Genomic DNA, 9,107 nt, shown 5'->3' with positions numbered 1-9,107 from the left:
GCTGCCCATCTAATGTCGTGCAACGAACTTTTGAAGCCAGCCACGGGACGCTTCTAAGTCTTCGATGTCCATAGCGCTATGGAACGCGATTGCTCTCTTATTAGCGGTCCAGTTTGCGGAACGTTTTCAGCACGATAACAGTGAAATCATTCCAGGAAACGTTTATTTACTCGACTGTCCATTGAGCCGCAAGCAATTCATTCTGAGCATGGAAACAGCCAGAATTGGACTGAGCAAGAATTGCTTCCTCGTTTTTCAAAGTCTTGTAGATTTGAGTCTTTCAGACTCCAAGCGTCTACTGAATGTTTCGTACGTTGTAACCCCCTTCGTTTAATCAGATACACTTCACTTTCTCTTCCGCGCCCATTCCTGTTCCTCTTCGTTTGGATGCCATGATCTACAGGACGTAAAAATGTTTGCAATTCCAGTAAAACTCACAGCAATAAAGAGTCACTTGCATGTTCAATCCAATGATTGAAAATAGCGGCGCGGACACACTTATTCCATTATATCGAGTGGAGTTACTTGAGTTAGCGCGACTGCGGGCTTCTGTATCGTCTCCCGACTTCCTCCCTGTGCTCTGCAACTTCAAGTCACTGCGCCACCTGGCGTTGAAATGTCTGTCATTACAAGTCCAAATGAAATGAATGCAATAATTTACATCGAACCTTCATTGTATACTGCACCAACTTTCGGCGGGCCGGATTAAAAAGACCAATGGGCCAGGTCCGACCCACGGGCCGTAGTTTGCCCACATCTGCTCTAGATTGTCCCTAGGTGTGAGTGTGAACGCGGATGGTTGTTCATTTCTGTGTACCCTGCGATTGGTTGGCAACCGGTTCAGGTTGTCCCCCACCTACTGCCCGAAGACAGCTGAGATAGGCTTCAGCACCCCCCGCGACCCTTGTGGGGATAAAGCGGATGATCGGAAAATGAATTGCTGAATGAATACTTCCAACACTGTTATAACCATTCCTACCACTGTCCACTGAGAAATTGTCTTTTCCCTGACTTAACCGTATGTTATATATATTTTGTTTACAACATTAGAAATGATGCACAAGACGATGCATAGCACGGAGTCAGCCCTGTTACGTGTTTCTCATGACATCCTGCTGGCAAATGACACTGGAGTCTACGTGTGTCTAGTGTTATTGGATTTAACTGCAGCATTTGATACAGTGGATCACAGTATTCTGCTGACTCGTTTGCAGCACTTGGTGGGCATTGGCGGTAGCGCTCTTGAGTGGTTTAGGTCCTATTTAGCTGACAGAACCTTTTGTGTCAACCTTGGCTGCTTTGAGTCACGCACTGCTCCCCTGTCATGTGGTGTTCCACAGGGCTCAATTCTGGGGCCTCTGCTGTTCTCGCTGTATCTGCTCCCATTGGGTTCCATCTTAAGGAAACATGGTATTTCCTTCCACTGCTATGCAGATGACTGTCGGATCTGTGTCCCACTGAGCAAAAAAGACGCTTTCTCATTAAGGCCACTTCTATCCTGCCTGGACGAAATCAAAACCTGGATGGCACAAAATTTCTTGACTTTTAATGAAAAGAAGACAGAGGTGATACTGTTTGGTCCCAGTGGCCCTTGTACATCCCATCCTGTAGACTTGGGCCTCCTGTCTCCTGATCTTAAGTCAACAGTCTCAAACTTGGGCCTTAAACTGGACAGTGATTTCAAACTTGATCGGCAAATTGGTGCCGTTGTTAAGTCCAACTTCTTTCACCTCAGACAGCTGGCCAAAGTACAACCTCCCATCTCTCATGAACACTTTGAGACAGTAATTCATGCAATTGACAGATCCCGGCTCGATGACTGCAATGCCCTTTACTTTGGAGCCAGCCAGTCCTCCATTCAGCGTCTCCAGCTGGTCCAGAATGCCGCTGCTCGCCTCTTGACTGGTACTCGTAAGAGGGAGCAAATAACTCCTACTCTGGCATCCCTTCACTGGCTCCCCATACATTTTAGGGTTATTTTCAAGATCCTCTTATTTGTTTTCAAATCTCTCAATGACCTCGCGCCACCTTACCTCTCTGAGCTCATCCGCCCCTACACACCTGCCCGGCGACTCAGGTCTGCGGACCAGACATTATTTGAGGCACCAAGAACTAAACTGAGGCTCAGAGGGGATCGAGCCTTTTCTGTTGCTGGTCCCTCTCTCTGGAATGACCTCCCACTGAACATTCGGCAAGCCTCCTCGCTGCCCATCTTCAAAACCCGCCTCAAAACTCACTTGTATTCTTTGGCATTCGACTCAGCATGACTTAGATTTGTTCTTGGTTTTACTGTTTGGTGCTTTCTACCGTCTTTATTACCGATTCGCTTTACTGTTTGTTGTATATGTTAAATTGCTTCATGTACAGCACTTTGTATGCAGCGATGGCTGTTTAAAAGTGCTCTATAAATACAGTTGAGTTGAGAAATTGGATACTGCCAATTTACAGTGATCCCTTTGCAAAATTCCAAAAAACTCAAGTCAGAAACACAGGAATAGAAAAACAGAGGAATAGAAAAAGCCAAATGACAATAAATTAGGAAATCAACTAACGCTGAGGGTTTTTTTCTTTGCTTAGTGTTATGCTTCAATTCGGTGGGTTGTCTCGTCTGATCTGAGGTGAAGGCAAGGAGGGAAGTCGCGCGAAGAGGAGGACCATTAGCAGCCGCTGGCGGCATGAGGGACTCAAGTCTTTTGTGCACATTACTTGCACGTTCAAGTGCAAGTAATGGGCCTGTCAGACAATCATGGGTGTATTTCTTGTGGTGTGGTGACACCCAGATATAATCAGTGGCAGGGCAATAATGTCCCATGGGCTGTGAGTTGCCAACTTCTGCCTGAGTGACAGGATGTGCACAAAATAACAGTAGGAAAAAAACATCCAGATCGATTTTTTGTTTGGCTTGTGAATTTTTGGATAACAACAATTTTCTTTCATATGTAAAATGGATTTATGAACACTTAACTGTTCAAGTCATGAGTGTATATATACCGGTTCATGAATTTTAATCTTACCTGAAATAAAGTTTGTGATTACACAGTTTCTTCATGCAATCCAAATAAATCAACACAATTAATCTCAAGAAAGGCTAACAATTTGGGGAAGGATATTTTAATCGGGACTGAAAATTTGTGGTGATTTAATAACGACATGCTTTAACTGAATTACAAAATATGTAAATTAATACAAATCCAAATGAAACTCAGATGAGAGAAAAAAACATAGCAACACAAAAGATATATTTTGTTTTCCAATTGCCTGCGATTGTTAAGCAACCGGTTCAGGGTGTCCCACGCCTACTGCCCAAAGACAGCTGGGATGGGCTCCAGCACCTCCCGCGACCCGTGTGAGGATAAAGCGGATCGAAAATGAATGAATAAATGAATGAATGTTTTCCAATTGCCTCCATGCTATTATATTTTTATTGTTGCATTTCATTTCATTTTTATTTATTTGTATATTCTTGCAGCTGTTATCACTGCTCTTCCACATATTTCCGATATCATCTCAAAACAATATTAACAAATGCAAGTCACCCTTCCAGTGTGAGTCACAACTAAATCTTTTTGACATTTTTATGAAGCACAGACCCACATTACAAGAACCCGCTCTCAAATTGAATATTGATTCTAATGATCTCTTTGGAGCTGCAACCGCTTGAATCTTCATAAAGCAGGGAGAAATGGAGCCCACTCTCACTTTCATCCCCAAAAACATATATGCAGACCTCTTGGGAAATTTTGTGCTCATCTCTTGGATTTGTTGAGTTCTTCATTCATTAAAGAGAGTCCTGTAGCATTAGTAATTTTGCTCTGCAGTCATTTCAGGTCATGATGGGGCTGTAATCGCTATGGGATATAGTTAAATGAAGCATAGTATAGTTGTTAGAGGAATCTATGAGCAAAATTGTATCATGTTTAAAGTTTCATTTTAATTTGGGCACATCGAAACGTTTGGGTGCGTATCCAGCACCCCCAAATGCCTGTGCATAAAGGCGCCAGCTACCTGGCCGGAGGGCTGTTGAAGTCCACAATTAGCACGTCAATGAAGGTGGGCGATAACGGGGGAGAGGGCAAAACTCGGTCACAAAAGGGGAATGAATAATTCGGGAACAGCGGTTGAACAACAAAAGACGAGTTGAGAACACCCGTCGCGCCCAGGCGACATTGGCCATCCGCAAAGACTGCAACATGTTAATTCAATGTAGACCAGACAGAAAAGGCGCCAACGTACTGGTGGTTCAATGTTTAAAACAGGTAACCAATCACTACTTGAGACTTCATGCTTGGCTCTCGACGAAGGCGGCCGTTGTTTGCTTTCTGCGCTGTCCTCCATCCCACCCCCACCCTTCCCTGCTCGCCACTCAGTCCTTGTGCTGTCTTTGTCTGACTTTTCCTAGCCTCCTGTCGTATTTTCATCCTAAAAACAAACTTGGAATTGGTTGGCTGGTCTCTCGATGCCATCGACAACATTTTCTCGATGAGAAGAGCAGGCAGTGGGGAGCCTACTTGCCCCCCGGGGACTTTTGCTGCTGGGTACACCCTAGATCCTTGGAGGAAGCGGAGAATGGTGTGCCTGTCAACACTGTCCGTTGAGGATTTGGACGACATCTACATTTTCGGCCTTCCGATAACAGGTATGCTGCTGTTTGATGTGAGCAGTTTCCTGATCTATCGAAAATTCAACCGACGGGAGCGGCTCTATTGGACGAGGCTGCCGGTCTAAGGATGGCATAACGCGGATGTCCAACACTCAGACTCAGACTGTGCTCAACCACAAACTGTTGCGGGTTTGGAGCGTCACTGCAGGATGGACAACAACTTGGAGAAAACTGGAATCCGTGCTCAATTACTGACTGAAATCATGGATTTGGCTGATCGACGCCACTAAAGAGACATAAGCCACGGACTCAAGGCTGTCTTAAATTCTTGGGCAGCCTGCTACCAAAACAACATCTGCTATCTCGACCTTCCCCTGATGAAAATATGCACGGAAGCTAGTCCCCCACTATCACCCCCTCCCTCATACATTCCCTTGATTCACCGTCTTCATTGTTTATGTCTTGTGACCTGTTGTAATTGTCATATGCTTGTGCAGGAGTTTTTTTGCCTCACTCAAATTATCCTCAAAATGAGGGTAGTTCAAGCGTGGGTTTTTTTCTCCCTCTCTCCCTCCCCTGTGGTTTCTTTCTGACCTTCGGGTTGAGTGAACGCTGGCGCGTTTTGGCTGCCGCTGCTCAACCCGTATTGTTTTGTGTTTTTTGTTATTGTAAAGTGTCCTTGGGTGTCTTGAAAGGCGCTTATAAATAAAATGTATTATTATTATTATTATTATTATTATTATTATTACCGAGGGGCCGGACAGGGGGTACGGTATGCAAATATCGGGGGCAGTGTTTTCCTTGTATGTTACAATAAAAGTCTGAATTGGCGGGAAGGGAGCTCGAGTGTGATCGCGGAGCAACTAACCGTCGTTCGCTCTCAGAGATCCGCTTCCGCCGATATTGAAGACAATTTTCCTGTGTGCCGAGTCATTTCTTTAACTTTGTCCGAGAAAATCTCTGACAGAAACTTGGCGTTGTCGGCAGGATGAAGTGCTTGTTCGAACGGATTTGAGCTTATTCGACTCTCCGATTTCCTCCGGTGGACGATCCGTGGCTGATAACGCGTTTTGCGCCGTCGAAGCCGACCAGACTCCGTGGAAACCCCTTCCCTGAAGGAGCCAGCCCCGCACCGGACACCGTGAGGAGCGAGCAAGCGCCATCATCCAACGGACCTGGGTTCAGCTCGGCATCAGGACGATTGTCGGAAAAATAAGGTCAGTCGGCGTGGTGGAGAAACCGTTGCGTAGTCGGTTCTCTCCACTGAGTGACGGAATTAGACGAGTTAATGCTGAAAAGGAGTAGACTAGCTCGAGTACCGTTTCGTGGTTAGCAGTACGGGGGAAGGTCGATTCCCGTTGACACAGAGCCCAAGCGCATCTGTGAGAGCATCGGCTCATTTAGATACCGTTTCTTGCGAAGCATCAACGGTAAGGAAGCACTGCCTTCCTGCAGAGGTTGACCACCTCGGCGTATGCGTGCGTCTAACATTGTATGCGTATGTTACGCGTATCGTTTTTGTGTTGGGGCATAAGTGTGATTGGCGATCACACTATTGTGGTAACGTAACCCATATAAACTCCAGCGCGGGCACGTACCGTTTGTTTTCGGGTAACGACCCGGATCTAGATCGCGATTTTTTTTTCTTGGTGTAAAATACCTGTAAACGCTTCCAGCTGTTGCTAGGCAACATGGCGACACGGAAGTCCTCGGGCTGCTGGCGATTGGGCGGAATGCAACAAACGACAGCATGTCACGATGTAGAAGCGTTTGTCGAAAACACACGATCGGCTGAAATTGACTACAGAGGGTCAACGCGATTCGTGAAAAAGTGGAAAAAGAAATACGGATTCTTGGGAAACGTTAATGATTGCGATGGATTGGAAACAGTGTTGGGCAAATTATCGCTGAAAAGCAAAGAAAAACGAAAAAATAATGAGCACAGAAAACAATGGTATAAGTGTAAAATCCTCATTGAAAGGGCCAAACGAATACGAGCTAAAAAGACAAACGACAAACGCCGAAAGCCGGATGAGGATGTAATTGCAGCTACTGCTGCTACGCAACCATTAACCTCTCCAGCGGCCGCCGTTTCGGGAGAGCTGTACCCGGCCTTCCCCCCACATTCGCAACCGACGAGAGAAAATAATTCAGTACCCCCTCCGTCCTGGGGAACGAATCAAACTCCCTTAACACCTCCCGATCAAACTACCAGACATGATTGGAGTAAAGGTAACCCTGTACAAGCTTACCCCATGGTTCAGATGCCGGGGGCCGGGGGGGAGGGATTGATACACCTCTACCAGCCATGGACGCCGGCCGAATTTCGAGACATCGCCGCGTCTCTTCCAAAACCGAAGGACGACCCGGACGAGTTCATGAGAGAATTATCGGATTTGGTCCACAGTCACAGGCTTAACCCGAGTGAACTTTTGAAATTGCTCTCATTAACTACCAGTTCTAAGTTTGGCGCAGTTGTGGGCAACTTTAATGGTAATAAAGCTGCGCAAGGTTATCTGTGTTATGATGAACTCATGCAGGTAGGGGGACCCCTTGATCAAATTATGGAACGTTGCGCCAAGGCATACCAGCGGACGCAAAACCCAAAAGAAATTGCCACATGCATTCAAAAGGCTGACGAAACTACGGACGATTTTTTCCATCGTCTGCGAACAGTGTTCAAAATACACGGCGGTATCCCTGAGACAGAGTCAGACTTGTTCAATTCGCATTTAAAACAGCATTTGCGAAACCAAGCACATCCTGATGTTACCCAATATGTTAAGAGACATAATTTGAATTGGCCAACATGTCCGATCGATGAGGTTTTGAATTACGCTCGCAAAAAACCCACACGCACACAGGAAAACCCCGGGTCCTCCTTATAAAAGTACCGGTAATAAACAAATACGGCCGTTTGCTCCCTTCAAATTAACCCCTAGGGACCAAAAACGTTTTGTTGAAGGCAAATGTTTTCTTTGTGGGCAAAAGGGTCACATGGTGAAAGAATGTAGACAACAGCGGAAGGACAGGCGCGTGCGGGAGAGTGATGGTAGCACGGGGACCTCCTCATCATATGAGGAGGATTTACAACCAATACGGAATAAAAAAGAGGAGGTAGCTATGACAGCGATAAAGGCCTCTGCGCCTTTGTTTGAATCGCCCGCCTCAAGTGAGGACGAGGGTGACATCTTAGCCGGTAGCAATCATGTTTTCGACACAGAAAACTACCTGCTGATATGTCAAACCTCATCCATAACTAAACCGGAAATGACGTTGTTGGTTGAAGGAAGCCCGACCGTCTTCCTTGTTGACACGGGCGCCGATATCACTGTTCTCGGTCGTTGGGATCGCGATACTGTGAAGCCAAGCGATAGCAAAATTCGCATGAAAGGAGCATATGGCTCCGAACAGCCCCTGACGTTATCACAAACAGTAACCATTACTTCCCCCACAGACCCAAATCGGAAGGCACTCGCCGAAGCCACGCTAAATTCTCGCTGTCCACATAATTTATTGGGACGGGATGCTCAAACGCAACTCGAGATTTACACCATCGTAAATCACAAGGGCCAGGTTGAAGCCTGCATGGGGAATAGTCAAGATGATGCTCGCTATTTTTGGACACTCGATTTACCGAACGATGACGTAACTCGGAGTTCCGAATGTCTAGTTCGATTGGCAGGTACCAAATTAAAGCCAGGAGGTAACGTGCAAATGGCGAACAACCTGCACGTGACTATAAGAGGTAAGCAGACACCAGGACCAGACCCTGACTACACTAAAGTTTTTCTGGGCCTGCAACCCGAGGGTATTGTTGTTGAGCATGTATGTGTATTGGAAAGATCAGTGGTGTTTCGCCACAGCGCGGGAAGGAAGGGCGGTCAAGCCCCTCCTCTCACAAGGGCAACACATTTACATACCGCTCGGCAAACCAGAGCAATGTGAGTGGAAAAACATGAATAACCTTGCGAGCTCCGTTCCAAACCACCTGTGGAGCCCCTTCCCCGCCAATCCGGGGTGCGAGGAAACACAGGATGGCTGGGTGCGTCAATACATCAATTGGAAAGTGATGACTACTCTGGCCGTTCATTTCAGCTGACAAGTTGCAATAACACGTGACGTACTAGCAATAGAGGCACAGAACACAACACAGGATGATTTGAAATCAAGACAATTGCACCTCACACAGAACGAAAATATTGGACAAATAAGAGAGCACAACCGGATGACGCAGGGATAGAGAAATTGGAAGACGGAAAACGTTGGCTTCCGATCTCTCTCTTCGAGTGCGCCGCGAGGTTGACACATGGCTTGTCACATGTGTCAACAGGGGGGATCATAGCTATGATAACACAGGTGCACCAATATTATCATACACATGGGTTTATGCATTTTTCAAAAAAAAAATTTGTAGACGTTGTGTAATCTGTTTGAACAAAACACAAGGGAAACGATACTGTCTTGTCATTGTTGATGTGTTTTCAAAATGGGTTGAACTGTCTTC

General features: G+C 46.2%; 1 pseudogene; it reads left to right on the top strand.

The window, feature by feature from the left end:
- The first annotated feature begins 7,711 nt into the window (after positions 1-7,711).
- On the top strand, positions 7,712-8,702 carry LOC147193281 (uncharacterized; annotated as a pseudogene).
- The last annotated feature ends 405 nt before the right edge of the window (positions 8,703-9,107 follow it).

The sequence above is a fragment of the Hippocampus guttulatus genome, chromosome 16 (assembly GCF_054856545.1).
Source record: "Hippocampus guttulatus isolate MCC_2025c chromosome 16, RoL_Hgut_1.0, whole genome shotgun sequence".
Classification (NCBI taxonomy): Eukaryota; Metazoa; Chordata; class Actinopteri; order Syngnathiformes; family Syngnathidae; genus Hippocampus; species Hippocampus guttulatus.
This window is presented reverse-complemented; position numbering and strand designations above follow the sequence as displayed.